The sequence below is a fragment of the Macrotis lagotis genome, chromosome 8 (genome assembly GCF_037893015.1).
Source record: "Macrotis lagotis isolate mMagLag1 chromosome 8, bilby.v1.9.chrom.fasta, whole genome shotgun sequence".
Taxonomy (NCBI): Eukaryota; Metazoa; Chordata; class Mammalia; order Peramelemorphia; family Peramelidae; genus Macrotis; species Macrotis lagotis.
Genome location: NC_133665.1, coordinates 84,428,018 through 84,440,182, shown reverse-complemented (window position 1 = coordinate 84,440,182; position 12,165 = coordinate 84,428,018). Strand labels below are relative to the sequence as shown.

Below are 12,165 nucleotides of genomic sequence, written 5' to 3'. Positions count from 1 at the left end.
CTATGACCAAGCAGAATTTATTCCAGGAATGCAGGGTTGGAAACTGTTAGTATATTTGACTATATCAATAACAAACCTAACAGAAATCATATGATTATCTCAATAGATGCTGAAAAAACCTTTGACAAAATACAACAAATGTAATTCCTATTAAAAACATTAGAGAGTATAGGAATAAATGTATTATTCCTTACAATGATTAGCAGTATCTATCTGAAACCATCAATAAGAATTAAATGCAATGGAAATAGGCTAGAGACATTCCCAATAAGATTAGGGTGAAACCAGAATGTCCATTATCACCACTACTATTCAATATTGTATTAGAAATGTTAGCTTCAGCAATAAGACAAGAAAAAGAAATTGAAGAAATTAGAGTTGGGAAGGAAGAAACAAAACTTTCACTATTTGCAGATGACATGATGGTATACCTAGAGAATCCTAAAAAATCATCTAAAAAACTACTAGAAATAATTAGCAACTTTAGCAAAGTGGCAGGATATAAAATAAACCCTCATAAATCCTCAGCATTTCTATATGTTACTGGCAAGATACAGCAGCAAGAGCTAGAAAGAGAAATTCCATTTAAAGTAACTTCAGAGAATATAAAATACTTAGGAGTCTACCTACCAAGGCAGACTCAAAAATTTGATTAAAACAACTATAAACCACTCTTCACACAAATAAAATCAGATTTAAATAACTGGGAAAATATCAACTGCTTAAGGATAGGCCAAGCTGATATAATAAATATGACAATTCAACCTAAATTAATCTACTTATTTAGTGCCCTACCAATCAAACTTCCAAAAAATTACTTTAATGAGCTAGAAGAAATTGAAACTAAATTCATGTGGAGAAACAAAAAGTCAAGAATATCCAGGAATTTAATGGGAAAAAAGTGCAGCCCTACCAGACCTAAAATTATATTATAAAGCATCAGTCATCAAAACTGTCTGGTATTGGCTAAGAAATAGAGTGGTGGATCAATGAAATAGATTAGGCACTAAAGAGACAGTGAGAAATGATCATAGTAATTAATCTGCTTTTTGACAAACCCAAAGAGTCCAGCTTTTGGGATTAGAACTCTCTTTGATAAAAACTGTTGGGAAAATTTGAAGTTAGTATGGCAGAAACCTAGATTAGACCAACATCTCACACTCTATACCAAGATAAAATCAAAATGGGTACAAGATTTAGACATAAATAAGCAAACCAGGAGATCAAGTAATAGTTTACCTGTCAGATCTATGGAAAAGGAAGCAGTTTATGACCAAGGAAGTAATGGAGAACATGATTAAAAACAAACTAGATAATTTGGATTACATTAAATTAAGAAGCTTTTGCACAAACAAAACCACTGTAACCAAGATCAAAAGAAATGTAGTCAATAGGGAAACAATTTTTACAACTAGTATTTCTGACAAAAGACTCATTTCTAAAATATATAGAGAACTGAGTCAAATTTATAAAAAAAAAACAAGCCATTTCCCAATTGACAAATGTTCAAGGGATATGCAAAGGCAATTTACAGATGAAAAAAATCAAAGCTATCCATAGTAATATGAAAAACTGCTCTAAATCATTACTGATTAAAGAAATGCACATTAAAGGAGCTCTGAGGAACCACCTCACACCTATCAGATTGGCCAATATGACCAGAAAGTACAATGTTTAATGTTGGAAGGGATGTGGGAAATCTGGGACACTAATTCATGGAGCTGTGAATTCATCCAACTTTACTGGAGAGCAATCTGCAATTATACCCAAAAAGCAATAAAAATGTGCATACTCTTTGATTCAGCAATACCACTACTGGGTCTATACCCTGAAGAGGTCATGCAAAAGGGTAAAAACATCACTTGTACAAAAATATTCATAGTAGTCCTGTTTGTGGTAGCAAAGAATTGGAAATTAAGTAAATGTCCTTCAATTGGGGAATGGCTTAGTAAACTGTGGTATATGTATGCCATGGTACACTATTGTTCTATTAGAAACCAGGAGGGATGGGAATTCAGGGAAACCTGGAAGGATTTGCATGAACTGACGCTGAGAGAGATAAGCAGAAGCAAAAGAACATTGTATACCCTCATGGCAACATGGGGGTGATGATCAATCTTATTGGACTTACTCATCCCATCAATGCAATAATCAGGGACATGGAGAATACCATTTATACCCAGAGATAGAACTGTGGAGTTTAAACAAAGACCAAAGTCTATTACCTTCAATTTTTTTTATTAAAAAAGTGTCTTATGTACTACATAATTTTGCTTTCTCTAATATTTTATTTTCTCCTCAAGAAGATGGTTTTTCTCCCTATACATTCAATTTCGATCAATGTATAGCATGGAAACAATGAAAAGATTACCAGACTGCCTTCTGTGGGAGGATGGAGGAGGGAATGGAGGGTGGAGAAAAGATTGCAAAATTCAAAACCTTACAGATAATGATGGGTAGAAACTATTATTGTATATAATTGGAAAACAAATAGAATATTAATTTTAAAAAAGATTCTGGATCTCCTTTTCCAGTTGGTTGATTTTTTCATAATTTTGTTTTTCTTGTTCTTTTAAAAAAATTTTCTCTGATTTTTAAAGTCCTTTTTTTGTATCCTATGAATTCTTTTTGAGCTGGTGATCATTTTGTATTATTCTTTGTAATAAGAGAGGCTCTTTTTGCTTCAATATCCTTCTCTGAAGTTGAATCCTGGTCTTCTCTAATCCTATAGTGACTGTCTTCAGTTGGATACTTTCTCCTTTGCCAAGTCTTTTTAAAAATTTTATTTCAGCAATTTGTTGTTATTATCACTTCTAATCCTGGGATGCTGTGGACGGGAGGTGTGTGCATCTGGCCTTAGGTCCTTCTTACTGTTATTTTTTGAGGTTGGTCTCAATCTCTATACTCTTTTCTGCCTCTAAGCCTCTCCTCCCTCGAAGTGTGCTTCCTGTCTGAGAGGTTATATCCTTCTAGTTCTGCCCTCTGGCCTCAAACAGACCAAGAACTCATTTTTTCCTGTAAGTGTCCTCAGGCAGCTTGGTATGCTGTTTCCTTCTCACTCAAGACTGCATCCAGGTGACACAGCTAAGCCTGGCATCTCTTTCTAGCAGAGTTTCCCTCAATCTTTCCCAGGTTTCATTTTCTAAACTAATTGCTCCTGCTAAATAAGTGCAAACTAGGGAGTGGCTAGGTGGCGTAGTGGATAAAGCACGGGCCTTGGAATCAGGAATACCTGGGTTCAAATTCGGCCTCAGACACTTAATAATTACCTAACAGTGTGGCCTTGGGCAAGCCACTTAACCCCATTTGCCTTGCAAAAAACTAAATAAGTGCAAACTGAGTTATGCAAATACATATACTCGACTACCATCCCTGTAGAATTGTGTATCTGGGCACCAACAACTGATGGAACTAATTTGACTATACATTGCTATTTGTGTTTGACAATGATTGTTAAGCTTATAGTAAATAAAGAACAATTGTTTTTTTTAAATGAATAGGGAGGAAAAAGTATGCAAGTCAGTTATTGATGTCCTTTCTTTTGGTTGCTTTCTGTTTTGGTGTGTGATCATGTAAGATATATGCATATAAATGTGTGTATATATACATATATATATATTTTATATATATATGTATATAAAGACACACACATACACATACACATGCACAAATACCAACAAAAGATAGCTAAATATAAAGACAAGGAAACCAGTGATAGAGATCTCTAGAATCTTGCCCTTTCCTCTCTCCAAGGGAGACTGAGATTCTCATGAGAGAAGGGTCCTTGAGGTGGCTACTTTGTTATCCTCTGAAAGAAGGATTCTAAACTAGAAGTATAACTATTTTCTCCCTCAAAATATTGAGAGCCCAGGAGTATGATTTATAGATTCAGAACAAAGCCTCTACTTTTCCAGGTCACTACTTCACAAAGGGAGGAGAAAGTCTTTAGCTTATACCAGTATGATTCCTTCGTACAAAATGCTAAATATTCAAAAGACCACCACAAATAGTGAATAGAAAGTAAATCCATTTATCCAAAGAGCAAGCAAATTAGAGAAGTTATATAGATTAGAATATGTCAGAAAATGATGAGTTGGTTCTCCTTCTTAGAGTATTATCTTTGCCACTTTCAAAATCTGTGTTTCTTGGTGTCTGTCTCTATTTTTTTTTGTTTCTGTCTCTTTTTCTTTGTACTTTTCCACTAATTAAGAGTCTCATGCATACAAAACATACAAAATGCCCCAGGCTTGGCTTGAATCCTAGTCTATCAGTTTTTTTTTTAAGGCCCAATATTGTTTCCTTTTTTTTTTATAATCTCCCTTTTTTTTTTTTTTAGGTTTTTGCAAGGCAAATAGAGTTAAGTGGCTTGCCCAAGGCCACACAGCTAGGTAATTATTGTCTGAGACCAGATTTGAACCCAGGTACTCCTGACTCCAGGGCTGGTGCTTTATCTGCTGTGCCACCTAGCCGCCCCTGATAATCTCCCCTTTGAGAGCAATCTTCAGAATTAATTCTTTAATTGTGTCAGTTTCCCATGAATTTCTTCTATAGGTACTGGTCTAGTTCAGTTTTTTTCCTCATATTCCTGAAATCCATTAACATTTTCTCCAGCACATATCCTTATTGTGAAATTAGAATTCCAATGTCCTTTTTGTAGTGGCAAAGAAATGGGCATTGAAGGGATGCCAATCAATTGGGGAATGGTTAAACAAATTATGGTAAATGAGTGTGATGGAGTACTATTGTTCTATGAGAAATCATGACTGGGCAAACTTCAAAAAAGCCTGGAAAGGTTTGCATGAACTGATACTGAGTGAAGTGAGCAGAACCAAGAGAACATTGTACACATTATCAGCAACTTTGAGATGATCAACTATAATGGACATAGTGATCAAGGACAATTCTAAAAGACCTGTGAAAGAAAATGTCATCACATCTAGAGAGAAAACTAAGGAGTCAAATGCAGAATGCAGATCAAATCATACTATTTTAAACGTTTAAACATTTTCTTTTTTTTCCTTTTTTTTCACATGACTTTTCCCCCTTTAGTTCTGATTCTTTTTTCATAATCTATATTATGATAATCTATATCAGATTACCTGATATAGTCATGGGGGAGGGAAGGGAGGTAGGGAGAAAAATGTGCAATTCAAAGGCTTACAAAAAGATGAATGTTGAAAACTATCTTTTCATGTAGTTGAAATAATAAAATATAGCATAAAAAAGAATTCCATTATGCCCAAAGGTAATAAACTGTGCATATCCTTTGATCCAGCAATATCACTACTATATCTATGTCCCAAAGAGATAATGAAAAAGAGTCAGAAAACCTCCATGTATAAAAATATTTATAGCAGCTCTTTTTGCAGTGACAAAGAATTGAAAATTGAGGGGATGCCTGACAATTGAGGAATGACTAAACAAATTGTGGAATATGAATGATGGAACACTATTGTTTTTTAAGAAATCATAAAGGGGGGGGCAGCTAGGTGGTGCAGTGGATAGAGCATGGCCCTGGATTCAGGAGTAGCTGAGTTCAAATCTGACCTCAGATGCTTAATAATTACCTTAATAATTACTGTGGGCTTGGGCAAGCCACTTAATCCCACTGCCTTGCAAAAACCTTTAAAAAAAATCATAAGGGAAAAGCCTTATAAATTTTCATGAACTGATGCTGAGTGAAGTGAACAGAACCAGAAGATCATTTTGCACACATTCGGTGATTATCAATTAGGATGCATTTGTTCATTTTAGCAGTACGATAATTCAAGGTGATTCTAAAAGACTTGGGTTGGAAAACACTATATTTGGAGAAGGATCTGTGGAGTTTAAATGCAGACCAAAAGTTACTATCTTCAATTTTTAAAAGTTGTCTTATGTATTATTGTTTTCCTCTCTATTGTTGTTTCTCCATTTTGATTTGATTCTTCTCTTACAGCATAACATGTGGAACAATGTTTAGCATGATTATACATGTATGGTCAATGGGTGGATTGCTTTCTGTCAGGGGATAGGGAAGGTAGAAAAATGTAAAATTTAAAACCTTTCAAAATATGATTATTAAAACTACCTTTCAATGTAGATGGAAAAATAATGAGGCAAAAAGTTTGTCCTAAAAATATTTATAAATATTTTACTTATTTTTATTTGTTGGCTTTCCAGTTACATTGTTAAATGTCCTTGGAATGATTCTTTTTATTTGGGTCCCTCATAATGCTTTATTTAAAATGTTTTTCTCCACTGCTTCTCATTGCTTTATGAAGCAATACTGTCCATTATTTTTTTCAGCCTCTTCAGTAAGATTTTATAAATTAGTTTATATTCCAAACCAGTCTTGCCCTCAATTACTGTGTCTCTCTCTTTTCTTAGTCAGACTATTTTAGTTAGTATTTACTGGTGAATGTGGTTGCTAGATTTTTGTTGTTGTTGGGGTTTTCTGATAATAGGAATTAGTTTCTGGCCTATATTTTCTCATTCTTATTCTTTTTGTTAGGTTTATATTAATTTTATTCTTTGTTCCACAAATCAGCAGCCTGATTCTCTTTCTCTCCTTCCCTTCCTTCTTTCCTTCTCTCTGTCTCTCTCTCTCTCTCTCTCTCTCTCTCTGTCTCTCTCTCTCTCTCTCTCTCTCTATATATATATATATATATATATATATATATATATACAAGTGATTAAGAAATAATTTTCTATAAAAGTAGTAACTTCCTAGCTATTAAAATATAAACTAAAAAATAAGATATTCACTTAGGTACCCCTACTTAGATGTATTATGAATACTCATATACTTAAAACTGAAGTTCATGAGTTCATAATGATTTGGTTATTTTTACTAATTAACCCAAATTTGCACACTTGTACAAAACAATGGTATTTGTTGAAATATTAGGGAAATAAAAGTAACAATGGTACACTCCTCCCATAAATATAGAAGTCTTCTATAAATACATATGCCATAAGAATGTATACAGAGAGCATGAGAGGCTCATGATAGGGACCAGATATGCTCAGAGATAATCAATGCCTTGGACACTATAGGATTTCTGGTGTTTTATTTTACTGTTGTGGCTGTTTTCCCCTGCTCTATTGACCTGAACTTGCTCCCTCTTGAATACCAAATCATTGTTGTCCTGAGCTGGGTATGGTGTTGGCATTACTCAATTGGTAATTTTTATGTGACCATGGAAACTGCTACAAGCTTTTCTCTGCAGCATTTTTCCCCGTGTGCCTCCTTCAGTTAGGATGCAATAATGAGATAGTTTCTCTCTGAAAAGGGAAAGTTGACAGGTCTTTAGGTGGCTATGAGACTCCACACCCAATCAAGGATTGAAGAATAATAACAAGCCACAGTGTTCCCAACTAAATTTATTTCTAATTTCCTTGCTCTTGTCAATAGGATAGAGATTTCTGTCTCAAGGTAACTAATTTAAGAGTTTTAAGTCCCCTTTAAATTGTCATATTAACATTTCTGTTCCAACAAGACCTGCCCTCTCTTGCCCAAATCTAATTCAAGTGCTTGTCCTGGCATCACCCCCCCCGATGTCATGGTCATCTTTGAAAATGAAGGACAAACATTATTTATGACTTGGAAGCAAGAGTCCACAAGCCTTTGACTTCTCCCACTCCTTAATCGTAAACCACATTTCCCATTTTTGCTATCCTCTTACATGCCTAATTATGCATTGATGTCATACTATTAAAAGGTATGCTGATTTAATTGGGAGTGGAAAAGTCTAAATTATTCATAGTTTTTCTATTTCCTCATACTCTACAAGTGATTTTGATGCCTAAGTAGCAATTATTTTCATAGTAGGTTTTTTTTCTGAATATTTTTCATGAGTACTTGAACAAAATGTTCCATAAAATAATATTTTTTACTTTTGGATACAGAAAAAAATCAGGTCTTAAGGTATCTTTATTTGCCTCTTCAAGGGCCTTCCTTCCATTTAGTGGCAGTTTTATGTTTTGTTTTGTTTTATTGGGGGGGGGGGTGTTTCATTTTGGGTTAGAATAATGTGTCCTCTCTAAGTAAAGTATTACCAGCTAAGTTCATGTTCATAGACAATCTACAAACTGTAGGATTCTATCTGAGCACAGTGTTAAACACCAAAACCCCACTGCCAAGGAGCCTGGGACTGGTCGAACTGATGTCTTGTGTTTGGGAGCTCTGGCTGCAGCAGGCTAAAATCGTTCACATGTCCACATTAAGTCCAGCACCAATAAGATAACTGCCCCCCCCCAAACAAGGGTGGAATGGGGGGGGGGGGCATAGGCAACCTAAGTTGAAAACCAAGTTGAAAACAGTGTGGTCCAAGTTTCCGTGCCAATAATGGGATGGATGGCATGAGTGAGCCCAGCACTTTCCAGCTGAGATGAGGCAGGGTGACCTAGTTTGAAAAAATTAAAAAAAAACAACCACAATCAACTCATTTGTATATGTTTAATTCATAACATCCTCTGCACCCCCTTTCTGCTCTTCTGCCACAATCATTTCAATAGCAAAAGGAGAAAGGGGAAAGGGGGGGGGGGGGTTGCAGGACAAAGGAGCCTTTTGTATTTTTTCTTTTTTTATGGATTTCAAGGTCAAAGAATTCACCAGTAATTAGCTAGTCTGACTGGCATTGAGTCTCTGTACTAAGCAAGGATAGCTTTTATACAGCAACACATATTGTATTGCTGTAACTGTACCTGAAGCTTTTCTAGCTTGGAAGAGCCAGCCAATTTATGCTTTGCTAAAAACCTTTGAGAACCTGTGTTACCTGCACATCATGATGAGGTACCAGATTAGGCCTCCATGAAGGCTCAATACATAGTAGTGTAAGCATAATAATTCTGTAATACTTTTAAAAAAATAAGATGTTGCCTTTAATTATTTGGAGAGGATATAAATATAAGTATATGTATGCATATATTTATGTATGTGTGTAGTTCTCTTCCTTACTCAGTATTAAAATACGACAAAGCTTTGAGTCAATAATCAAGAGGTCACCCTATTACTCCCTCATTTGCCCTCTGGATCCCACCTTAGATTCTCTGGGTTAGAACCTAAGCAACTACAAGTCTTTCATATCTTCTATTGGTGAATCAAAGGGGACAACTGGAAAGACGCTTCAGAGCCTTTAATTTTCATTAAATAATTTATAGAAATTCTTAGCTTGTTGTCCTACCTTGCTACAGAATCTCCAACAAAATGGGAAACCATTTCATGTCCCTGACCAGGGGATTTCAAGTCTCAGTTTAAAGGCTTACAAAACAGAGAAACCACTTGTTTCAATGTCCAAGCCCTTGGTCAGTGCTTTGTAGTTCTAAAAAGAAAAAGCCACAACAGAACATGGGACAAGATCTTTGGTCTGGGGAACACAGACACAGAGCTTCAGATAATGCATCAACTGTTTGTCAGTCTGAAGCAAGATGTGGCTTCAAGATGTGGACTCTGGGAAAAAAAAAGAGTGGAAGTTCAAAAATAAGGTACTTTGCAAGCCAAACAATTTAAATGTTTGGAGAACTCAGGTTTTAAAAATGTAAACATTCTTTATTAAAGCCTGCCATCTTGAGGAAATTTGGAGAATTACTCCTTGGAGAGTTTTCATCATTGAGTCTTCTTCCCTCAGATCAGCATAATAACTAATTAACAATGGGGGGGAGGGACCCTTCCTTTTCTAAAATAACCCATATTAATTTGACTCAAAATATAGCTAACAATGATGAACATAAATACTTTAAAATGTATGGCTGCTAGCTTATAAGAAATCATCAAAGGAAGAAAACATCTGTGATCCACAGAGCACACCAGTTTCATAGTGGATGGGGCTTTGATAATGCTATCAAACTATAATCAGTAAAGAGCAGAAAGTTTAATTATCTCTGTGAACACCACATTAAAATATTTTAAATCAGGATTAAATTCCAAATGATGAACCAACATGAGAAACATAATGATTCTCAGAAATGATAATTCATTTCTATGATCTAAAGTTTATAACATACTTTCAGTTTTGCAATTATTTTGGGGCCCACTTTTATAATTTATCAAATAGGAATTTAGTTGGTACTAGGGATACAAATAGACTAAAAGAATATACTCTTCAGAAGGAGTTCACATTCAGATAGGGAAGTTTGCATTCTATATGAGCCTCAAAGATGTCAAGTGATTTACCCATTTCTTAGGCAGTGTTTGAAGCAAGATTTGAAGCCACATGGTGCTTCAGACTCTCAGGTGTCGCACTATCTGAAGCTCTGTGTCTCTGTTCCCTAGACCAATGACTTGCCAAGAGCTGAACCTCCATTTTCTTTCCTTGCATCTAATTATTTTGCAAATGTCCCACCTGTGGCCCCTTGCTTTAGTAACCTGACCCCAGCTCCCTCCTCAGGTAGCCCAGTTGCAACTCAATTGACCTTGATAAAAGACTTCCATTTTGTCATAGTAGCTGTTTTGAATTCAGGTTGACATAACATATCCTGGCTGTGAGACCTTTTGAGAGTTACTTAACCTCTCTGTGCAGTTTGGGCAACTCTCTAAGACTATAAATTACAATGAAGCCAGCACCCTAGTAGGGTTCCCTTCATCAATAAAATCAAAGGTTCAGTCCCTCTCCCTTGACCCCCGAGTCTTCCATTTTTCCCACGATGCCACTTACCTGACAGATTTCTCCTGTTATAAAATGTTCAAGAAAGAAGAAAATATTCTGTTACCCTTGGCCCAGATACGAGGTTCCAGTTTCTCAGTTTGGGGACAGGGGAAAGTTGGAGCCCTGGACTGGGAGGATCATCCTACAGACAAATCAGAATCACCAGCTAGTAATATGGGGACTGATGGTGGAGCTTACAGGGCAGAGAATTTGAATGAATGATGAATGAATGAATGAATGAATGAATGAATGAATGAATGAAACTGAATAATGATGAATGAATGAATGAAATGAATGAAGAAATTTAATAATCCATGAATGAATGAAGAATGAGTGAATGCATGCATGCATGCATGCATGCATGAATGAGAATGGAGTTTGAGAACAGAATTCAAACCCAATTTGAGGGAAGGCTAGAGGACCGACCGCAGCAGCATGAAGGGAAGTGCAGCATTCTCTTAAGTAGCCCATGCTCAAATTTCTGTGATTGATTAGGTGTTTCCACAGCTGGCCAACATGTCCAACCCCACCCAAATTCCTCTGAAATCCTGCAGCTCCAAAGGTCCACTGCAGCCTTGTGCTTTTGGCACCAACTAGCTGTTAATGGGTAGCAAACTGAAGGAAGCTTCAAAAAAGTCTCTTAGTCAACAAAATAGATGTCCCACTTAACTCATAGGAGAGCCCCCCTCACTTCACAGACTGTTATATAAAAAGCGTAACAAACAATCAATTAATCAGGAGGTGAGTGATGCTGAGAGCATCCCCTGTTCTCACCAACTGTAGATATTTGTATATGAATATGTTTGTCAACTCCTTGAGGAAAGAAATGACATTAACTTTTTCTTTGGTCAAGCATATGCTCTAGAGCAATTCTCTCCAACTCCATTGACACTAGCCTTCTGGTTATCTCCAAGGCAGGTTGCTGCTTCTCCCTTTAAGGTTGTAGGTCATGAGTATTTAGCTCTTCTGCATCACATTGGCCCAACAAAACCTTGCCAAGGGCCACATATAGAATTTAATATTTATTTCTGAAAACAATGTGATCCATATTACCAATGAGTATAATAATAAAATGCAATACAGTAAAATAAAAGAGGATAATCAAAAAACAAGAATATGCCATTTTTAACATGAACCCTGAACCTGTTTTTTTGATGCCAGAACATCTATATCTGGTTTGATAGAGGTTGTAGTGATGCAAAGAATATTTTGAAGATGTTAATCTGAAATTTTTGTTCTATTTTTACTTTTTTATATGCTTCAGATGAGGAAAAAAGTTGCTCTCAAATATATGTACTCCTCAAAAGAGATGTTATGAACGAGGCGTATTCTTAAAATGTCAGATATTTTTCTTTAGGCAGAGGTACAACTTATAAAAATCCAAATTTTTTTTTCTTTATATCTGATTGCAACTCTATACATTTTATTTTCAAGTTTGCAAGCAATGTGTGGATGTCAACTGAGATTGGATTAGCAAATATACTGAAATGCAATTGATGTTTTCTAAAATCTTGAAATCTATTCTCAAAGTCCTTGA

At 35.7% G+C, this 12,165-nt stretch overlaps 1 long non-coding RNA gene across 1 annotated transcript; it reads right to left on the bottom strand.

Moving 5' to 3' along the window:
- Positions 1–8,034: 8,034 nt before the first annotated feature.
- LOC141494871 (uncharacterized) lies at positions 8,035–10,768 on the bottom strand. The gene is made up of 3 exons (XR_012470568.1): positions 10,638–10,768; positions 9,168–9,433; positions 8,035–8,387 (listed from the first exon to the last, which is right to left on the bottom strand). It is a non-coding gene; the product is annotated as an uncharacterized LOC141494871 (long non-coding RNA).
- Positions 10,769–12,165: the final 1,397 nt, after the last annotated feature.